The sequence below is a fragment of the Stenella coeruleoalba genome (assembly GCF_951394435.1).
Source record: "Stenella coeruleoalba genome assembly, chromosome: 8".
Lineage (NCBI taxonomy): Eukaryota > Metazoa > Chordata > Mammalia > Artiodactyla > Delphinidae > Stenella > Stenella coeruleoalba.
Genome location: NC_137154.1, coordinates 75432148 through 75456611, shown reverse-complemented (window position 1 = coordinate 75456611; position 24464 = coordinate 75432148). Strand labels below are relative to the sequence as shown.

Below are 24464 nucleotides of genomic sequence, written 5' to 3'. Positions count from 1 at the left end.
TTAAAAAATATGTTCACTTTAAACATAAAATATGGATTAAAATATTGTACAGTATTTATGGTGAATATGAGTTGAAGGCATCTGACTCAATGACTTTATTTTCTAGTTCATTTAATCAGAATTAAGAACCATACTTTCAAGTGTATTATTTTAGAGACAATGGGGCTGTCATCTAGAAAGGTGAAACAAATTAATTGCCAAGGAGGCTGTAGGGGAATTCTTCTCTTGGATGAGAATAAAATGACCTTAGAACTTAAAGATTTGATTGCTCTATGTTTTGTCCAAAATCACACAACTAGTTAGAGATAGAATTCATGTCTCTTAATTAATCCCATGTCTGGTGCTAATGTTAAGATTGCTGGTAATATAGAAGGGAGGAAAGTTATATACTATGACCAAAGATCACTGACAGTAGTTAAAAATTTCTCCTTTCCTGAGTAAACATTTTATCACCTCAGGTAAATAAAATATATAATAAAAGCATACATTTTAACAATAGTTTTTCCTAAAACTGTTCCTTAAATATCTCCTATCAATGATCAGATTTTTGATGAATCCTAACTTAATATTTTCTTCAGGTTTTGACCTCTTTACTACATTTGGCACAACTTTAGCCCTTTTCTTCTTGAAATTCTTTTATTTTGACCTCTGGGAAACTACATTTCCCCACCTCTCTTTTTCCACAGCCTTTAATTCTTCATTTTCCATTCCTTCCAAAAATGCAGGCATTTCTTCCAACTCTGCTCTATGCTTTGTAATCTATTTGCATCTCAGTGTATCTGGGTCAATTACTTTCAAGTCTCTCAGCCTTTAACCAGAGATTTTATTTTGAATCCTTATTTGGTGACGAGTTAGAAACAATATTACTGGAGCTAGTTTCCTAGCTAGTTTCCTAGCTTTGGAACCTACAGCCAATTAAAAATCAACAAATCAGAAAGGGAAAGCCGCGTTGCTTAGGGCAGGATTTACACTGAGATAAAAGATAAAAATGTATAAAATACATAACTGGAGCTAAAAACAAGCCAAAAGCAATCAAGGGCATTTTAGTGACAAAAGAGAAAATCCTCATATTGCAGTAAACCCCAAGAAAATAGTTTGTTCATTTATTTACTCAAAAAATATAACAACAAAAGAAATTACTGAGTGCCTACTGGATATGGTGGATTATTTTAAATAAAGGAGATAAAAGGTGAAAAACCCAATAAAGTGAGGTAATCAGATAACTTGGTAGGAATAATGTGATAAGTGCTGTGAACAAAATATGGGCCAAATATCCTGGGAGCACAGAGGAGGTAGTGATTAATTCTTCAGGTGGAGGGAGACATCACAGAGAAAGTAATGGGGAACTGTAAATTGAAAGATTTTAGCAAAGAACAAAAAGTGAAGGCCATTCTAGACAGAGAGAGGGACAGAGTAAGCACAAACCAGAAAGAACAAACATTCAGAAACATTAAAGTACATGGCATATTTGAAGAATGGCGATAGAGGTTTGTATAATTATCACCTTGTGATATACCGTGCTTTGTAAGATGGCTTAAATGCTCTTGGAACAAAGCAGGGTATAACCAACAAACCAACTAATTAAACATAAGCAAGTATGTGAGTGGAGGATGCAGGTGATAGGGTAGGTGCTTTTATGCTAGTAGCTACTTGGTCACGTAGGTCAAGTGCCTAGGCCAGTTTCAGTGTGTTGAAGAAAAGACTGGACTAGGAATCAGAAAATGCTAGTCCTTGTCTAGGGTGTCCACTCATCACAGTTTGTCTGGGATGTGGGATTTTCAGTTCTATAACTGACATAGTTCTGGGCAAGCTAGGGTGGTTAGTCACTTTAACTCTGCCATCAATTTGCCACAGTCATTTGACTTTGGAAAGGCTTCACTGGTTTCTTGTTTGTTTGTTTTTTTAACCCTAATCAAACTAATTAAAATAAATTCTCCGTGGAAACTCTTCTAGGTCTGTGATACATTATTTACAAAACTGACTGCAAACATTCCCCTCTCTCTATCCATTCTGTTTTGCAATGAGACTTTGAGTCCATTCCACTTATCTATTTCCCACTCTGAGTCTGGCTGGTTCTATGACTTGCTTTGACCAATAGAATGCAGCGAGGTGATGCTAAATCCATTCTGAGGCTGGCTTTAAGAAACCTTGCAAGATTTCCATTCAGTCTCTTGGAACCCTGCCCACCACTGGGCAAACAAGCCTAGCTAATCTGATAGAAAATGGCAGAATATGTAGGTCAGAGTTAAGTCAGCCCAGTTGCGCCAGACAGATGTGATAGATATTACAAGAAATGTGTAAGAAGCCAACTAAGACCAGCAAAATCCCTGACCCAAGCTGCAACTAAGTGCAGACAAATGAGGAAACCCAGCAGAATAACCACCCAACTTGACCCAAAAAAACTGCTGAACAATAATAAATGGCTATCATTTGAAGCCACTGTATTTAAGTGTGTTTATTATACAGCAACAGATAGGTCTAAAAGATTACTTATAAATTCAAGCTAAAGGAGGTGCCAAGGGACACTAATCTGATTGGAAATGGATTATATTCCAGCACAGAGAATTGTAAGGACCAGGGTTGGGAATAATGTTTCTTACTTAAAAGAGTAACTCTAAAATACAAAGAAACAGACCAAAACAACACAACACAACAAAAAAAGCTGTTGGGAATATGGGAATCTTAGTCAGAGGAGGACTCCCTTATCTGAAAAGATCATATCCCTGGGATCCTTATATTATTCACATTTTGCAGTATACTGCAAGTTAGGGGTAATGATAGATATTTGTAACTACATAATATAAGTAATCACTTCTCCTGATGTCATCTTTGAATATAATTAAAGATAAATACTATTGTACTCATTTTATAGTCTGATGACACATAATCTCTTTGCTTATAATAGCTATAATTCATGCTGTGATGTCCCTGGGTAATTGGACTCAAGCTTTAAAATGATGCAGCAGTCACTCTATACTTAAATAAACACTAATGCAAATGGGCCAGAAAGAGCATACGCAGTCCATTTAATAGAAGATGACTTTTAGCTCAGCGAGTTCTTACACAATGTTGGTAATTCTAACAATGAGACAAATGGAAGAATTTTTTTACATGCTTCCCAATTAAATTTCTTTTACAGTGTTCAACTCTGTCCTTTGATATTCACTCACAATTTCAATTGAACTGCTCTTGAAGAAAAATACATGGGAATGACTGAAAGTGTAATTTTGCCCCCAATATAGAATGTATATTCTGTCTCATTACATGAAAAAAGAATAGCTGTTTTTAATGACGTCTTTTGACAATGCATAAATCTCTCAGTCCATAAAAATTTAAGTAACACTACATTTATTATTTCTAGAGAACTTTTCATCTCAAGATTTCTAAATGATTTTCAGGTGAATGTTAAATCTAGACATCATTTTTCATTCCCTATACTTTATTCCTCCTTTTGATCTCCATAGTACCAAAATTTTATTTATCTTATCACATTATTCATCTGGCTGTCATTTAAGCTTCTTTGATTTCTTCTCCTTTCAGTCAATTGCCAAGAATAACTTCTTTTATTCTGTGTGGGCTTTTTTTCATTTTCACTAACATTCCTCCATATAGGCATAATGACACTGCATCCAGTCAACCTCTTCCTTTTAACACTACCCTCCTTTGTTCTCATGGAAAATAAACTTGATTCTCATAATATAAGGGCAATATGGCATTTTGGGAAGGACCCTTGGCTGAAATTTAGGAGAGGCAGGTTAGTGAATTTGGGCAAATTATTTTACTTCTCTTATCCTTATTTTTATTATCTATAAAATGAGGAAGTTGGACTGAATGATATCCAAGATTCCTTCCATCTGTAAGTACATCTGCTTCCTCAGTATTATGGAAGGCACTGAGGTTATAATGATATAGTCAATTTATACAGGTATTTCCCACCACAGAGTGACTTAAGAAAAAGTGACTTTCTATAATATCTAACAGTGAAAGGAAAATAATCTATTTTTTTTTCTTTCAGTTAAAATTTGTTAATTCTAATTTCCTTAGAGAATTAGCCTGGTGTTGAAAATGAATAAAGTGAAGAGCTGAGCCTTGGGGAAAGCTGGATTTCTGGGCTGGGGAAACAGCATCCTGGACACTCTGCTTTTCCCTGGCTACTGCATTTACTTTAGCAGCTTGAAGAAGCTGTTCCCATCTACTGTGAAGATTTTTAATTTGCTTTCAAATAAGCATATTTTTTTGTAAATTATATTTACATTCTCCCTTCTCTCTCCATGTAGTTGCATAGCAAGAAAGAGTTACATGGAAAATGATAGGGAATTATTGCTCTGGGAGACCAGTAAAAGTTTTAGAGCAGACTAATATACTGACAGAAAATGACTTTCTAGGTATATTAATTTTTCATTGTAGGATACATAGCCTACATTTTAGTATAGGTGAAATCGGAAACTGGATTTAAGTCAGTAGGCTGAGATAGTCCAAGAGTGATATGGTAGTTGGGATTTAGAGATTTTGGTGATTAATATGGCTTAGGAGAGCAATCGATCAGAGGACTATTATTTAAAGCTTATGGTTGGTAGAAGAATGATGGGAATAGTGACAGAGCTCCAGGTAGGAGAGAGACCAGGTTTCAAGGGATGATGTGTAGGTGATGTCTACACATTAGGCAATGTCAAGAGCTCCAAGTGAAAGAACCACCCCAGAATGGAAGTGTACATCAGTCAATGCATGCATAATGGGTATTGAACATGAACCATGTGCTGCAGTAAACATTCTGAGAGCATCTGTGAAATAGATATGATTAGCCTCTCCTTCTTATAAATGCAGAAAATGAGGCTTACAAACATTAAATAACTTGCTTGGGACCACACAGCAAGTAAACAGTCTAGTGACTGGACTGGTTACCTAGTGCAAAATAAAAACACAGGACCCATTGTTGAAAAAATCATTAAGAATTTCAATCTCGTGACAGCAAAACACCAAACCAAGAATGGAACCCTTCTAAGTATGGTGCTCTGTGCAACTGCACACATGAAGCCAGCCCTGTCTACCAATAGTTAATCCCAGTCCTATCATAGTTGATATTTGTGACCTCTACCTCATATCCTGGTTCTTGTTGAATGGGGGGCAGAACCATTCTGATGAAAGTTTAGGAGAGCTATTATAACTGGACATAAAGATATTGACAATAGCTCTTTGCCAGAAGATTATTGAGACATATTATCTGATGAAATGTTTAAATATATCATCAAAGGTACACATGTGGACAAAAAACAACTGAAGTATTTTCTGTAATTTTTTTTATCTTACAAGCTTGAGAAGCCATCAGAAATACAGCCTGGTAGTTTAAAACACAAAGGCTTACATATAAACCTGGTCTGATCCTAAATTTGAGACTAAAGTATTGACTGGGGAGAATGTGTGCTGAAAAAGTAATACCACATTTGTCAAACCACTACAAACATCATCTTACCCTGTAAAGTTCAAGTAAAGCCTCTTACTTAAGATGAGTTTTTAAAAAAGAGAGACAAATTTGAAATTACCTATGCAGATGTATTTGCATATGTAGTATGAACATCAACTGTGATGTGTATGATATTGTCTTTATTCAAACGCTTCTAGACACCAGGAAAGTAAATAAGGGTGTGCACTAGATGGTTTCAAACACATTATGAATATTTAATAAATAAAGAACAATTGTAGAAACATTTCTAGATGCTTCTACCCCAAAACACATTCTGGGTTCTGTTGGAAGCTCAGTGTAAATTCAGACACTTTGTAATTTCAGAAAGAAAACTTTGATAGTATATATCTATTCTCCAAGTTGGAATCTTGCTTTTTACTTTATATCCTTTAAGTTTATTAGTTCTTTATGGAATATTTTCATCTAATAAGCAGATTAGAGAAATCTTGCTACGATATGGATGCTTTTCTAAAATAATTGATATTTGGGTCACTGAAATGAAAGTGTTTTATATTTGCTTTACTTCATTAATTTTTAAATATATTTGCCAAGAGGGATTTAAACAAAAATTGGTTTCCAAACATAAGTCTTGATGTACACTAGTGTTTCTACTTATGCAAGGTAAGCAATAAATTTCCATAAAAAATATGTTGTCAAACAAACATGAAGCCAAATGATGAAGAGTTTTTTTTTTTTGTCTCTCTCCCCTATCCACCTCTCTCTCTCTCTCTCTCTCTTTGATGAGGATGGTGGGGAAGCTGGAGGTGAGGGACACCCCTTAGCAGAGAGATGCATCAGAACCTACAACATCGTATCACCTCGCCTTCCTCCCAGCACACCATGGAGTCTTTATTCCAGTGATTAGAATAACTATGCTTTAAACATTTCATAAAACTAAATCTAAGTTTTAAAGTGCTTAAAAATAGATTGACTCTTTAGAAATCAAGGATCATGAGAAATATAACAGAGATTTGAAAATACCACTTTAGTCTAAATGGTTATTTATGCAGCAGGTGTGGGAGAGGCAGATAGGTTGGAGTTGTCATGTTCTCAGTATATGATTCAGAGGGGAGAGTGAGTAGTGGTCTAGTCTGGTCAGGAGGAGAAGCAAGAAGACACATAATGAGATACAGAGGTGGAGAAAGAGAAAGATTCTAGTCCAAATAGGAGCACACTAGAGTTAAGTCCATGGACCAGGGCTGATAATGTTTCTGATTCTGCCTGATCCAGGATAACTGTTCAGTTCAGTCTCTTGGAGGTCTGGCTTCCCTACTTGTTTTTGTTCCTTTTTATCTGAATGGTGTCTGCTTCTCTCTCATTGCCAGATGTTACCATACAAATAATCCCCATTATTTGAGAAAGCTTAATTGCATCTGATATCATGTAAACAAAAGAACCTGACATAAGTTATGAATAAATTGCATAATTGGAACTATTTGATACAAACCAGGAGAGTAGAACTCTGTCCAGTTCACCCTGTTTGAGGAAAAATGATAATCCTGAACTGTTGTGGTTTCTAAACCTGCCTGCTTATGAAAATCACCCATGCCCTAATAAAAACTCTAGATCATGTAGACCCACCCCATTTCCGCTGCATCAGAATTACAAGGGGAAGTGGTCTATTCTTCTGTATTCCTGATAAGATTTATGTATAATCCTTATGACTAAACCACTATGAAAAAAAATTATTGAGCAATGATCATGAGTTCTTCATTGTGCCCCCAAACTCAAGTTATGGTTGTACAAACTGCAGAAAGAAGTAGAAAAATCAGACTTCTTTTATTATCTCTACTTTCATGAAAGGCACAATTTAAAGGGAGGTGTGCACTTAGAAGCCTGCAGCTTCCAGAAGTCGTCAACAAACACATGCTATAGTTTGGAAAAAACCTGAGGGAACACAGGGCTGCCAGCACCTAAGATGGTTCTGTGAGGCCTGAACCAGGGGAAGGAAAGAGACATTCCTCTTTTCCTATGAATCACCATGGGCTTTAGGTAAACAAACCCTTCAGTGCTGCAAAACATGTGGACTCAACTCAGAGATGGTCCCTGGGTGAGGAGGCAGGTACTGTATGTCACTGCTGAAGAGGCTCATATACATGTAAATGACACATAAAATGAGGCAGAAGGATGGGACTGAGTCTCTTCCTTCAAACATAACTGTGTACCCCAAGAACTCTGCTTGATGGAAGAAGCTTAATGACTAAGGATCAAAATGCCATTTACATCCTATACAGTTAAGGAACACATCTTGTTTCAGTTCCATATTAAGCATCAGGGCTCCTAACCAACTTCCAGAGAATGGAAGTTGGAAATCACTGCACTAAAAATTGATGCACAGGTGGGTGCACCCCCAGCACACACATACACAGAGGACAATGACATAAAATTTTAAGCGTTGATCTCAGTATGGGAGAAAAACACAGTCTTATTCCACACACATGATTTATATAGATATAACAGCTCTAATATCGTATGCCACCCTCTAAATTTTTAAAACAATTTCATAATAGTGTTTAAAACCAGATAGGGACAGTTTGGAGAGCAAAGCTATATCAAAGTATTTAGTTAAAATGATTTACCTGTGAGGTTTAAACAGTATTAAGTGGTTTGTGAAACGTGTTCTGATTTGTGCTTAATATGGATGGTGCTTAAAAGTCTGGGCACCGGAAAGTTACATCCCTAGAGACACATTCACCAGGAAAATGCAGGCCTTAAATACAGCTGGTGTTTGCTTCCAGGACTGCTTTTCTGAATATTAGCATTTAAACCACCCACAGAGGCTTTGCAGATGCTTCACTGCGTAAATGAGGTAGAGATGGGAAAGCTCACACCTTATGGCTGCCACTTTTAATCCAGTGATAGTCATGTAAACTGGGTTGACTAGAGAATCAGATTTTAAACTAGCATAAAAGAAGCTATCTTGGAAATGCAACTCCATTTAGTTAATTTTCTTAAATTAAAAAAACAAATTGAACTGACCGTTCTTCTTACAAATTCCTAATATAATCCCACACTATTTTAATTTTACCATTTAAGAGAGAAGTGTCAGATCTTTATGTGAATAGAATAATAATATACTATCACTTCCTCTATTATAATGTCTTTCTTCAGAGAAATTTAGAGTATTATATGATGCTGTCTCCTCTAATCCTCATAATATCCTTAATAATTTAGCTTGAAATATTACCATCTTCACTCACATTTGAGAGGCTGGGTCATGGAGACAAAAGGTAAGACTGCAGAGGACTTGGGCTCCTGTGTTGTTCCAACAGATTTATTTAAAGGTATTGATTAGTTTCTATACTGTGCAGAGCACCATTCTAGACCCTGAGGCTACTGAATAACAAACCACCACAGTTGCTGCCTCCCAGAGATTCTATTCCAGGGAGGGAGACAGATAACTATAGAGTACATAAAATAAACAAACAAGATTATTTCAGATTGTGGTAAGTGATTTGAAGAGCACAAGATGAGGTGAAATGAGAGGGATAATTGAGATGGAGGTTCTATTACAAATAGAGGGTGAAGAATGCTTCTGAGAAGGTAACATTCAACCCAAGACTTAGATGTACATAAGGACACAATAGTGCTAACACCCTGGGGCAATAGTGTTTCAAACTGAGGAAATAGGAGGTGTCTTACCCTGAGGCAGGAATAAGTAGTACGTGCACAGACCAGGAAGAAGGACTGTGGAGCTGGACTTTTTTGAGTAAGAGGAAGGGGAGTAATGAGATGTGGAGAAAGAAGAAGGCAGCAGTCAGCTCATATAGGGTCTCACATGACATGGTATGAAGTTTTAATTTTATTCTAAATAGAGGAGAGAGCATTGGAAAGTTTTAAAAAGTAAACTGACGTGATTCAAGTTATATTTTAAATGAAAACTCTAGTTGCTGGGTAGAGAATGCTAGTACAAATGCAGATAAAGAGAAGCCAGTTCAGAGGCTATTGAGAGGGTAGGCTAGACAATGTAGTGTGGATTTTGTGCATTGCTGGGGAGATAAAACTACTTTGAGCAGTTCAGAAGATTTTATTTCTGTAGCATGAAATTATTAATGATTGAGCACAGATGTAAATAAAAAATAGGTGATATATTAAAGACAAAATAAATGAATCAATTTTCATTCATATTTTTAAAGATAATATTCAAAGATAAAATGTGAAGATTCACTCCTTCCCAGAAGCTAATTATAATGCCTGCCCTCCCTGACATGACCACTATTGCTGTCGTTAATGATATTGATAGTAAGGCAAATGGTTGCTATTTACTGAGAATCTTCCGGTGTTAGACACAGCTTAAGAAGAAAAACAAATAAAAGGAATCCAAATTGGAAAAGAAGTAGGACTGTCACTGTTTGCAGATGACATGGTACTATACATAGATAATCCTAAAAATGCTACCAGAAAATTACTAGAGCTTATCAATGAATTCAGTAATATTGCAGGATACAAAATTGATATACAGAAATTTGTTGCATTTCTATACACTAACAATGAACTCTCAGAAAGAGAAATTAAGGAAACAATCCCATTTACCACTGCTCAAAAAGAATAAAATACCTAGGAATAAATCTACCTAAGGAGACAAAAGACCTGTACTCTGAAAACTATAAGATACTGATGAAAGAAATTGAAGACAAAACAGATGGAAAGATACACCGTGTTCTTGCACTGAAAGAATCAATATTGTTAAAATGACCATACTACCCAATGCAATCTACAGATTCAATACTATCCCTATCAAATTACCAATAGTATTTTTCACAGAACTAGAACCAAAAATTTTAAAATTAGTAAGGCAACACAAAAGACCCTGAATAGCCAAAACAATCCTGAGAAAGAAGAATGGACTTGAAGGAATCATGCTCCCTGACTTTGGACTATACTACAAAGCTACAGTAACAAAACAGTATGGCACTAGCACCAAAAAAAAATATATATATATATATACACATATCAATGGAACAGGATAGAAAACCCAGAAGTAAACCCATGCACCTATGGTTAATTAATCTATAACAAAGGAGATAAGAATATACAATGGAGAAAAGACAGTCTCTTCAATAAGTGGTGCTGGGAAAACTGAACAGGTTCATGTAAAAGAAGAAATTAGAACATTCTCTAATACCATATAAAAAAATAAACTCAAAAAAGAATTAAAGACCCAAATGTAAGAGTGAATACTATAAAACTCCTAGAGGAAAACATAGACAGAACACTCTTTGACATAAACTGCAGCAGTATTTTTTTGGATCTGGCTCCTAGAATAATGAAAACAAAACCAAAAATAAACAAATGGGACCTAATTAAACTTAAAAGCTTTTGCACAGCAAAGGAAAACATAAACAAGACAGACAACCCTCAGAATGGGTGAAAATATTTACAAACAATGCAACTGACAAGGGATTAATTTCCAAAATATTCAAACAGCTCATACAGCTCAATATCAAAAAAACAAACAACCCAATCAAAAAATGGGCAGAAGACCTAAATAGATAATTCTCCAAAGAAGATGTATAGATGGCCAACAGGCACATGAAAAAATGCTCATCATTGCTAATTACTAGAGAAATGAAAGTCAAAACTGCAATGAGGTATCACCTCACACCAGAATGGCCATCATTAAAAAATCTACAAATCATTAATGCTGGAGAGGGTGTGGAGAAAAGGGAGCCCTCCTACACAGTTGGTGGGAATGTAAATTGGTGCAGCCATTATGGAAAACAGTATGGAGTTTCCTTAAAAAACTAAAAATAAAATTGCTATATGATCCAGCAATCCCACTCCTGGGCATATATCTGGAAAAGACGAAAAGTCTAAATTGAAAATATACATGCACTCCAATATTCATAGCAGCACTATTTACAATAGTCAAGACATGGAAGTAACTTAAATGCTCATTGACAGATGAATGGATAAAGAAGAGATGTGATATGTATGTATGTATACACACACACACACACACACACACACACACACACACACACACACACACACACATACACAGAATGGAATATTGCCCAGCCATAAAAAAGAATGAAATTCCATTTGCAGCAACATGGATGGACCTATATATTATCATACTAAGTGAAGTCAGTCAGACAAAAAAAGACAAATATTATATGATATCACTTATATGTGGAACCTTAAAAAGTGATACAAATGAACTTTACAAAACAGAAATAGAATCACAGACATAGAAAACAAACTTATGGTTACCAAGGGGGAAAGAAGGGAGGGATAAACTGGGAGTTTGAGATTACCAGATATATACTACTATATATAAAATATACAAAAAACAAGGACCTACTATATAGCATAGAGAACTATATTCAATATCTTGTAATAACCTATAATGAAAAAGAATCAGAAAAAAACATATATATATGGAAAATTGAATCAATTTGTTGTACACCTGAAACTAACACAACATTGTAAATTAACTATACTTTAATAATAAAAAAGTCAATATGCAAAATCTTAAAGTCTCACAAAAATCTTAGTTAATTATCATTGGCTTCACTTTACAAATGACAAAACTGAGACTTAGAAAGATAGTTAGGCAAGCTCAGTATATGTGAGATGGTATTTCTTTATTAAGTGCTTAAGAGCATAAGTGAGGCTGGGGTTTCTAGATGTGAAGCCTGTCACCATCGACCCCATACTAACTGTGTGACTTGTCAAATTATTTCATGCTTGTAGAGTTCAATTTCTTTGTCTGTAAAATGGGAAGGATTCAAAAACCAACCTTGTGAGAGTGAATGAGCTAATATATGTAATGCTTTCACATATTCCTGTCCTGCTGTAAGCCCATAATAAATGTTACCAATTATTATTATTGATCAATTCACACAGCTAGCAAGTGGTGATGTTCACTTCTCTCTTTTTTTCCAATAATGATTAAATCATCAAAAAATGAGTATATGAAAAAATTGGGGTACAACCAAACATCTAACAAGTAAATAAGTAATGTTTTTCATTTTTAATTTACTTACCAAGAACTATAATGAAATGTGAGACCGAGGATTTCCTAAATACTATTTCAGTACTTTAATTCTTTTTAAAATTGAATTTTATAATGTACAGGTCAACCAGTATGTTATAATAGATGTTAAAAGAAAAGCTTAAGAATATGCATATACAGCCAGCCCTCTCTATCTTCTGGCACATACCTAGAAGACTGATCAACAGAAGGTTGAATCCATAGATGTGGAACACAGAGATATGCAGGGCAAACTGTACAAGCCATTTTATATAAGGGTCTTGAGCATCCATGCAGAGGGTTCTGAAAGCAATGACCTTCCGATACCCTGGGAAAACTGTGTACAAAATGATCCATTCCAGCAGAGAAACCAGTTGTACCAAAAACAAAATAATAGGTAAACCATAAATATTTTATATATTTTTCTCAAAAAGCACAAACAATATAGTCAGATCTATACTCAGGCATTCTCACATTGTCTGCTCTTATTCCATTTCTACTTACTTGTTCACACAACACATAGAAAACATCTTTGAAAGAAACAGCATCTATAAAGTATTAAGCAACATAGCTTGGTACACAATGGGTGTTTAGTAAATCACTGTTATTAGTAATCTCAGTCCAATGACACTGCTGGTGCACACAGTGATGAAGAGTACAAAAATATCTAAATTTCTATGGGAAAATCCCAAACTCAAGCCACTTGTCTCTGTAACTGCTTTGCATGGAATCTTAAAAAGGAGTTTCTTTCAAAAAAGCCTTTGAGAATATGACACTTAAAATGCTCCTCTGGCATCAGAAAAGAGGGAATAAACAAGAAGCTTCTAGAATACTGGGTCCTGGTTGTACTATATTTTTGGAAAAGTTATCATCCATAGATAAATTAAATTGTATATTTTAACTAAATATAAATTTTAAAATTAGAACATTACTAATCCCAGAAGCATGCTGTTTTGCTGACTGGGACCTCTAATAAAATGCTGAATTTGGCTATAGCAGAAACTTTTGTCTATTTCCCAGTCTCAAAGGGATACTTCTAATATTTTGCTATTCTTAGTTTATTGATTGAATGGTTGATACCTTCAGAGGTTTAGAATGTCCCCGCACCTCCTCCCAGATGCTAGAGACTTTTAAAAATCATAAACAGGTATGTTTCATCAAATGCTTTCTCTGCTCTATTGAGATGACAATAAGATTTTTCTTGTTTAATCCTTAATGCGGTAAGTTGTATAAATTGATTTTCTCGTGCTAAATCAACTTGGTTTCCTATGTGAAACCCAAATTGGTCATGTAGTATCTTTTTTAGATTCTATTGTTTTATATTTGCAAATATTTTGTTTAGAATTTTTACATCTATGATCATGAGAGGGCTTGGTTTGTATTTCTACTTCTCATACTCTCTTTGTCAGCTTCAGTTAGGTTGTTTTCCTTCTTTTCTCTACTATAAAACAACTGTGTAAGATTGGAATCATTTATCCTTTGTTTGGTAGAACTTTTAGGTAAAAGTATCTGGGCCTGGAGTTTGAGTGTGGTGGGAGAGGTGAAGGTTTTTAACGATTAATATAATAATTAGTTGACTATTTGGATTTTCCAATTTTTCTTGAGTTAGTTGGGAAATTATGTTTTATTTCTCCTTTTCATTTAAGCGTACAACTTTGTTGACATTCAATTTTTCCTCATATTCTTACTATGCTTTCAATTGGTCTGCAAAATTTGTGCTCATGTTTTCATTTTTTCTCTTAAATTTTTTTATGTCTTCTCTCTTGTTCTTGATCACTAGGGATGTGCCAATTGTCTTAGACTGTTGAAAGGACCAATATTTGGTCAACCCTTAAATTATGTTTGATATTTGTTTGCAGTTTAATTAATTTTTTGCTTTTATTAATTTCTTGTTACTTTCTGTAAGTTTAGTTTCATGTTCTTTTCCTAAATTCTTAAGATAGACACTTAACTCTTTCATTTTCAGCTTTCTCCTTTTCTAATATAAGCCTTAAAGATATAAATTTTCCTCTAAGTTCTGAAATACAAGGAATATATGTTAAATTCACCTACTATGATTCACCTATTTTTTCTTATAAAATGGTTAATTTTTATTTTGCATATTTTGAAGCAGTTATAAGAGATGTACAGGCTTTAAATTGTTTGCTTGATCAGTTCAAGCTTTTTTTATATAATGACCATCTTTATATTTCTTCTTTCATAGTCTATTTTTATGATATGGATGGAGTTAAGTTTTGGGAGGGGTTATTATTTAATTGATAAATCTTTTCCTACTCTTTAACTTCCAGCTTTCCTATTTCCTTATGCTTTAAGCATATCTCTTGTAAACATATGATTATCAGATTTTTATTTTAGTTCAATATTTCTAGTCATTCCTGATGTTTGGGTTTATTTTACTAATTTATTTCATACTTCCTATTTGTCCCTCATTTGCCATATGTGTCCGTGTATATATATATTCATTCTCCTCTGTTCATCAATTAGTTAATATTTTCATTATATTTATTTCCTCAACTAGTTTGGAAACAGCACACTTAATTTCAATCCTCTCATTCATTGTACTAGAAATTTAGACATGCTTAAACTTAGCAAATTCTAAAATTAATAAATATATTTACCTGTTTCCAAATAATTCAAGCATCTTGGAACACTTTAACTCCAAATACCCTCTCATGTTATGCTTTTTGAGTTTTTGATTTTTTTCTTATTTTGTAACATTAAAAAATATTATTGTTTTTTACGGCAATATAAAACAAAAATTGCCTACATATGGGTACTTTCATAACCTTTAATTCTTTGTTGTACCTTAAGTGTCTGGGTTCACTTCATGTTGGGATCGACCTTAACTACATTCTTACACTGAATTCTTCAGGCTGCCCAGGTACTATACCTTAGGGTTTCTGACTCTTAATTACAAAACCTCAGTGAAAGAACTCCTCCCTCCATTCAGAACTCAGACACAAGACATGATTTTCCTTGTGATTTTTCCGAGCAGGTTGATTAGTATTAAAGTCACTTTTACTCTGCATGGGTAGCCACTTGTGAGACAGTCTTATAGGGGGCATGCTCTGGGCTTTGTCTTCCCCCTTGGCCCAGCAACACATAAAAATTAAGGTCAGTAAATGCCCTTGAGATAAAAGCCAGTTTTGGCACATGACTCCAGGGTAAGCTCAGATCTTGGCCTTAGCATTTCCTCCTAACTTTCTTGTCAACTCAGTGATAAAATCAAGATATTTAAATAATATTTATTTACATATTTTATATTTGTCATCATTTTATCTTTTTTCTTTTGGGAAGATTAGTGTAATATTTAGGGCATATTTTTTTTCCTGTTACAGAAAACTTAAATTTAATTTAAAAAACTGTATAATAAAAGTAAATATTCCAAAATAGATGTGAGCTTTTAAAAACTACCCTTTGGCTACTAAATTAAGCATAGACTCAATTTGTCTTTCTAAGTTCTCCTCAATTTGTCCTTAGCTATTCAATCTTTCCTGCTTATTTACATTTTTACACAGAATCTATTCCTTGGCCAAATAATAGTATTTACTTTTCACAAAAGTGTGCTGGATTCATGATTATGTTTTTGCAAATTCTAAACTCTTTCTAAAATACATTCTACCTCTATGTGTCAAATCCTATTTAAGGACTATTTCAAATGGCGGTTCATCCAAGTTTTCCCTCATCTTCCATACAGATTTCATTTTCTCCTTTTCTTAAATCGCAAAAGTTTTTTTTACAGAATGGAATACACCAAGAAGTGGTTTGGCTCCAATGAGAATTGGACTTTCTTTCTGACTCTGTAACTTACTATGTGTGTGGCTTTAGGCAATCTCTCTGTGAGTCAATAACTCTATTTAAAATGAGGTTGATTATATGTCCCTTAAAACGGTACCTTATTTTGAGGACTGATATTAAGTACTGCCTAGATAAAAGAACCAATTCTCAATAAAAGGTATTTATTTTTATTGTTGTCTTAATTATCCTGTTAATATTACCTAAATAGTATCTATTAAGGATCCTGTGTTAATAATCCTATGTTATTATTACCTTAAATATCCTGTTTTATAATTATCTATGAGTTAATTTTATTGTCCTTTAAACAGGTGCCACCTTGAGGGTTGAGATTCTGTCTTACTTGTTTTGGTATGAACCGGCATAGTGTTTTACATTCAGTATATGTTGAATAAAGTTTTGTTTTCCCTAAAATAAATTGAATTAAACAGAACAGTGTCTCGGCAATTTGGCATGAGCTCCTATTTACAACTGAAAAGAGAGACAAACAAAAATAAATTGGTACCCTGAAACCTCTAAATACAACTAAGAACATAGTGATCATCTTATATTTTTCTATCTATCATCTATTTATCTATCTATCAATCTATCCATCTATCTATCTAACCTTAACTGATAAATAACTCTGTTATTTGAGCAAAGAGAAGAAAGCACGCTAATGATTACATGTGTGTATGCTATCTTTTACAGAAATGATCTGCGGGTTGTTTTTCATTGTTGTCAAGGTTATTGTATCTATGCCCTAATTTGTAACCAGCCCACTAATTCCCATTATGAGTCAACCATAGTTAAATTAGATGCTGATTTATGCAAAAACTGAACAGAAGTGACTCTGTAACTCTCAGAGGAAGCTAAAAATGTCTGTCATAAAATACTTTTTTTCTAAACATCCCCGGAATCGTCTCTTTTCACTATTTTATATTCACTGAAGAGTCATTTGGTGAGATAGTAGGATCAGTCAGTAGTATGTACTTAGATGCTTGAATTCCCAAGTATTTTAGATGTTGTTTGTATTAAGGACAAATTAAGCTGAACGTTGTAGTCTGGGGGGCTTTTGGAAAAGAAAAACCTTTTAGCAATTAATGATTTGTTCAAGTTGTGCCTGTGTGGAGAGCATAACTAAGGAACTTGTGCAGCAATTTATACTAACTGGGGTAAATGAACCATAATTAGAAGTAGAATTTATGAAGTATTGGCTAAACTAGTAATTAGCTAGAGATGTAAAGCCACAAACTGGAGGTTTTCATAGCACAACAGAGCCAGAATTATTTTGTTGTCATTTGCAGGTTAAATTAATTGACTTCCTCAGTGTTACCTCCCCTTGGGAACTGAGGCATGTTTTGTTATATTTAACAATTTTTTTAAAAAGTGGAAATGAAACAAACTGATGGTGAGATCATGAAAAAAAGTGTGAAGACCTTTGAAGAGAAACATTTAGATTTTCTGCAACCTTAAATTTGGGAAATGTTAGGAACAAATAATTTGAAGCTTTCTTACATGCATGTTTTGTCTTTAAATGAATGTCATTAATTTGAATATTCATGATCATTATTATGTTATCTAAACATACTTTTGAAAATGGAATCATCTGAAAATGTGAGAATTCTTTTGATCTTCCATTCCCATTCAACTATTTGTCGTAGTGTGAGCACGTTGTTACTCAATAAATTTGAATAATTTGGGGTTATTCATTGTCTGAGGAAGACCAAGTTTAGAAATATTGGGTATCCCTCAAAATAAGGGAGATCTACAATGGGAAAAATATTTGAGCACAGCCCAGAAACATCACAATAATGGCACCTTTAGAATTATTTTTTCTATAACACTTGATCAATTGATCAATGTGTCACTGAAACTAAAGAACACATAATATTTCTTATAACTGGACTGTCAATCAATACCTATGTGGTCTAGTTTATCATAAGGTAAGATGGAGAAAGAAAAAAATAAAAGCAAGGTGAAATTTTGACCACTGTGTCTCTTGGTTTTTAGTTTGGCTCCATGGCTTTTGTTGGAAGGCTTTTGTTAGATTCAAATTTAGTTCTTTATTTGGAGGATTTTCTGAATATTTGTCAGAGTGTGTGTGTGTGTGTATGTGTGTGTGTGTGTGTGTGTGTGTGTGAAAACTGCCTATGAAGTTGTTCATGCAGCTTTTGAGTATAGACAGGGAAGGTGAATCAGAATTATCAGAAACATCATGGACACTAAGAAGGAATTCAATCACAATTCTCCATGTAGATTGTCACTGACTATTAAAGATTATCACAGAATCATTGACTAGCATCAGACTGATTTTTAAAGCTCAGCTTTATGATGGATGACCTTGAACAAGTCATTTAATCTCTTTAAGTTTCAAAATTGGTATATTAGAGATGAGAGTACCTAATCAGAGGGTTGTGAATTGCAACATGTTGGGAACTAAATTAAAAGTTAGAAGTTGAGTGACATCATTTATCTAACTTCCTACTAACTACAACTTCTTGATTATTGTATCTACTTGAGCATTTCCAATGGTGAGAAAGCATAAGAAGAGAGTTCTGTCTTTTGAGTTAGGATTTCAAGTGTTATTGAGGTTGACCAGCATGCTACAAGGAAGGGGAGGAGAGAGAAGGGAGAAGTTTGTGTAAAGTTTACAAGGTGAGAAAATGAATAACCTGCTTTGGGGAATTATGAGAGTCCAGTGTAATTAAAGATAAAATATTTTGGAGGGTGGAAGGCAGTTAGTGGAAGACTCCCTTTTGATTTCTTATATTGATTTAGTTGTAGTTTCAGGGACCTAGGTTTTAATAGCCCTTGAGCATTTCGTAATTGAGCCCATTTTTACTTGAAGGCATGATTCCTCCTAGAGGCCAAAAATTTGTTCATCTACATTGGTTAATTTCCAATGCTCCTATGGCTTTGCATTTTTTCCTCTTTAGTGTTTTGCTAACATTTTAAAGAGAAGGTTAATTAGGCAGGAACTTCTGCAGTTAGCTTTTGAAACCAGGAAGTCAGCATCCTAACACCACCATAATGAATGTAAGGCCATTTCCTCCTCATCCCCTTAAGCTTGGTGGGGATGTCACAGTCCCTGATAAACATTGTAGATAAAACATTGTAGATTGCAAGCAGTTCACACATATTAAAACTTATGAAATCAGCTATTAACCTTCTCTTCCCTTAGATAAATGCTATTTTATTTTATTTCCTTTGAAAACATAGATTTTAATTAATAAAGGAAGTCAACTGATATATTCTTGATATATGAATGCTCATGTTCCCTCATTATACAATTTCTTAGACCCTGAAAAAAGCAAGACACCTAAGGTCTATATTGTTTTATGTTCTTAATATGTAAAAGACATTGTCGCAGAAGAAACAACGAAACAGCTTGTTCATTAGCAGACACAGCATGTAGAAGGAAACAAAGGGACAGAAACAAGACCTTAATTATACCCATGAATTCCTCTTTTTCCTTAGAAAATGAAAGAAGACCCTGCTTTCCCCTCAGTAACAGTGTCCTTCAGGGCTTGTGCTAAGAATATATTTTTCCATATGTCTGTGAGTCAGTATGTGAGCCTGATCATTGTTGCCTAATAAACACAACATGAATTCCCACTAGAAGTCAACTAATGGGCACTCCAAGTGCGATTTTTCTGTGCGTGTTAAATGAGTAAGTTGGAAACTTTGCCGTTCTGAAGCTCCTTTGGTGAGGAGGGGATTATTACAAGGGATTTTGGACAAGTCTTTCCTTAGATTATAGACCCATAAAAGAAAAATTATGCTATAATACTGTCCCTCCATAGGATACTTTTTATATTTTGGGATGCAGGGTTTCTTTAGCACCCATCTGAATTATAGTCTATTATCTCTGTAACTGGTACCCACCGCCCCCATCTAGAAATGAAAATTGGTACTTATTCCAATAATAGTGAATATTTTTTAAAACAGTTATGGCATATTCTATGCATTGCAATAACAGTTTATATACATGCAGATGGAAAGGAAACAAATCATGCCTTTACCAAAAACTATGTATTCTTCATTTCAGCCAAAATTGTCTTTGTCCACAAAAAGTACAGGAAATGAACAAGGAATAATGCAAGCTTAATATCTGTGCACAGCTGGAGTGCCTCTGGGTGATTATATTTTAACAAAAGTTAATGGCCAAGTAATGGAAATAATGAGCTGAAGTGAAAATCTAATATGAGTTTGATAAGCAGAACATTCTGAATGAAAGTATACTAGAGGAGAAAATCCCCATGGACTGTTTCATGTCTTAGTACTCCTGGAGCAAATTCCTTTTAGTATGAAAATGGACATGATTGATAAAGGAACTTAAGTGGATATGTGCTGGTGATCTTTAAAAGCAATGGGGCAAAACCAAGAGATTCCTTAAAAGAAAAAAAAATAAATATAGTTTTAAAATCTTCTTCTCTATTTCCATTAACTCCCCATGTGTATTTATCTATGTGTATATTCACATGGCCTAAAATACTGATCATGGAACAAGCAACTATTCAACCTGCTAGTTCAGAAATTATCTCAATGATACTGAACTAGGAGTAGGTAAGATTGGTGAGAATGGCCACACCAGGAATAGATGCCAAGAAGTGGAGGTTTGGGGTGTGATGGACAAAGAATGTCAATTTAGGGACACAGATTAACAAATTTGTCACATGGAAGGCCCCAAAGACTCCTTTAATGCCAGATAATAACTTAGTTCAGGTATCTTTCCCTTAATTGGTAGAGAAAGGATAGGAAAGTGTTAAAGTTTTTCAGAACTATTGATAACAAAAATTGAGACCAGTATGCAAAGATTCAAAGCCTCAGATGATACCATCGTCATCACCGACACCACCACTGCCAACTTCAGCAGCAACAACTTCGTCACCATGGTAACATTCATTGAGCACTTACTGAATGCCATACACCAGCCAATGTATTTTACACACAAAGTTTCATTTATTTTTCAGAACCTAACAAAGTTACTCTTTTAGATTCCAATTTTATAAGTAAGAAAATTAAGTAACTTGTTGAAAACTCATAGTCTTCCTGTTATACACACTGGGTTCTGTTACCCACAATGTTAAAGTGCTCTGTAAATTATAAATGCTACAGACTTATGAGTAATTATCATCATTATTAGTAATAATATGATTTAATGTTTGAACAGCAGTTGATACTGATCATTTTCTGATATAAACAACTCATTCTGTAATATAAACAACAAATGACTACAAGCAACTCACAAACTCTAATATAATCCATTTTCTTACATACTTTAGATGTATCATTTAGGGCCAAATGAATGAAATATTTTGTAATATATAATCAGACAACTTATTTGTTAATCATATTTCTTCTAAGATTCATGTTGTGTTCTAGTTATTCCTTACTAAATTTTAAACTTTAGAATAATGGTTTATGTATTTCTTTAGTGAAACAGATAAATTCAAAGAAGTCTGTGTTTTGAAGTATCCCTCCCAAAACAAACAAAATGAAACTGGATTTGGGAACATTCCATGAAAATGTGGCAGAAAAGGTAAGCTAATAAATTGTTTGACACTCTATTGATAAAACAAATGACTGACTATTAACCTCCAGTTGTTATAACATTGTATTTACAGTTTAGAGTTAAATTGAAATTAATGCTAGATGCAAATTCACCATTTTGAGTTTCTGACATGTTTTCAGATGATTAGGTAACATATTTTTCTGCAATTAAAAGCTTTTATTACATTTTTATGCTATTGCTCTGGACACAATTTTATGCTTTGGGATATGTTTCTCACACTTAAATGTTCCTCTTATGATATATTATTACTTTAAAACCTTTTCCCCAATGTAATACTAGTCTTTATTTGCCCATGTAGGAAACTGCCATTTGCTGTTTCAATCTTTAATTTGGAAAGACACCAAATAACTGTGAGGATTATGAATGAAGGGCAAAACTATTCGTTTCACATTTTTTTTCCAGTTGTAGTTTGCATGAGTGGGGGACATACTTGATGAAGATCACATGAATGGTGAATATACTTATATTACAACAAAATAAACCATGATTTGAATCTGTAGCCCCATGTGAAATACATATGACCCAAACTTTTCAAAGCCTTAACAGTTTTCTAACATCTCCCTTTCCACTTAAGCTTATATTTACAATTCTTACAAATGGTTGAGGTTCTTTGTAACAGAGACAAACGATCTAAAATATATGTAAGGAAATAAGTTGTCATGTGTAACTGAGATGCTATTTTAAAGAATGTATAATACATATAATTAAAATTTTAAGTTTCAAGTTTCCATTAATATTTTTAGAATGTAGTTGTCCAAATATCTATGTGTGTCTTCTTATACTACTTTGTGGAATTCTTTCTATTGTTAATTAAATTTTAGCCTCTTATTTTAATATTTGAACATTTATATTTTTTATACCCAACTAGATTGTATTCTTTGTGAAACCTGAAGTCTCAGTGTGGTAGTAAATTGTACACAACTAAAAATTATATTTTGCAAGTGTTCCTGTCAATTTTTAAGAATAAAAATGCCCTTTTGGGACTTCCCTGGTGGCCCAGTGGTTAAGACTCTGCTTCCACTGCAGGGGGCACGGGTTTAATCCTTAGTCAGGGAACTAAGATCTTGCATGTCGTGCAGATGCGGCCAAAAAAATAAAAATGCACTATTATCTTTGATCTTTGTTATTAAATTAAACCAGTTTACAGACCTATTATGATATAAACATATCAGGGTAACACAATGCTAAGTAATTGTGTCCAAATCTTCCTTTTACTTAAATAAAAACACCTTTCAGCCTTTTTCCTAAATAGCACTTTGACCAGAAATATTTAGATCTGGAAAAATTGAGTGATCTGAGTTTGAAGCCATTGTATTTGTCTCATTAACCCAAGGGGTTAGCAGTGAATAGAAAAGTGAGCAAGAAAAATGGAAAATTCACAAACTATACTTTTTAACTTCTGGAAAATAAAAATTTATTATGCTCATATTTGTTGTAATAGAAAACACATAATCCTGTTCCTCTCTCAGTACTTTTGCTTTGACAAAAGAGATGCCACATTTTTAAACTCAATGTGATGTCTATGAATAGTTGATGAGGAACATTCTATGGTGAACTGAAATAAATAAGACAAAGCTGATATGCCATCCACAAACATAAAACAAAGTAATGCATTTCAAATGGAATGGCTTGTACTAATATGGCATATATATTTTGATGATATTATGAAAAAATTTAATACGTTCAGAAAAAATGGTAACCAAACAATGTAAATATTTTCTTACTGGTATATGATGAATTAATTTTCTTCTGCTTTAATGAAAGATTTGTGTCAGTTTTTTTTTCATATTTCTGAGTTATAATCCAAAAATCTTCAATTTGACCATATGTAATTCAACCAAAGGCAATTCAACGAAATGCAACACTGATCTCACAGTGTGTGATTTGCTGCCCAACCCTACCCCCACTAAGAAAGAGAAATTTTTTTCAAAGCAAAATGTCCATTATGACCCATGTCAATTCTAGGTTATCACCTTTTCCAGGCAGTGTAGGTCCTTGGGCCTGGACGGAATCCAATCATTCATAAATTATTTCATCAGAGACAAGCAATTTAAAACAGTGTTTCTCAGAATTGAATGGGAAAAAATATATATATATATATATTCTAAAGAAATTTTTCAAGTATTTCAAAATATTCCAAAATTACTTAAAGAATTGCTTAAATGGACCCCTAATGCTGACTTAAATTATTTTAGCTATATGTTTACAGAGACCCAAACATAAAACAAAACATAAACTCCTTATCTTTATAGATCAAATGAAAAACAAAACTGTAAAACAACATACACAACATTATTTTAACAGAATGGAGGATAATATTTTGCCAAAGCTAAAACACCACATGATAATGATTGGTAAAGAATGGGACTTTCAAATTTGCCATATATAGACTGTCATGCAACTATTTGATTCTCTCATCACTTTTCCCCATTTGTATTCCTGTGGTATCCTTTGGCTTTACATACCAAAGACAAACCTTTACACGTTAAATAGTTTTCTGAACATTTCTCATTTGCCTGTGGCAATTGAAATAATTCTATAGTATTTTGCATCAGTGTGATTGAAAACAAAAATGCAAACTTCAGCACAAATTTCACTTGGAAGTATTCTGTCATAAAGTGATTATCCAGAAGATCCAGGGTATATTTATATTATTATTAATATTAAGATTG

The 24464-nt window shown here is 33.8% G+C and overlaps 1 protein-coding gene across 3 annotated transcripts in view; it reads right to left on the bottom strand.

Moving 5' to 3' along the window:
* The window catches only part of CNTN5 (contactin 5), a gene marked incomplete at its 3' end in the record, with an annotated part of 796845 nt that overhangs the window by 255174 nt on the left and 517207 nt on the right, over positions 1-24464 (bottom strand). The window lies entirely within an intron of this gene.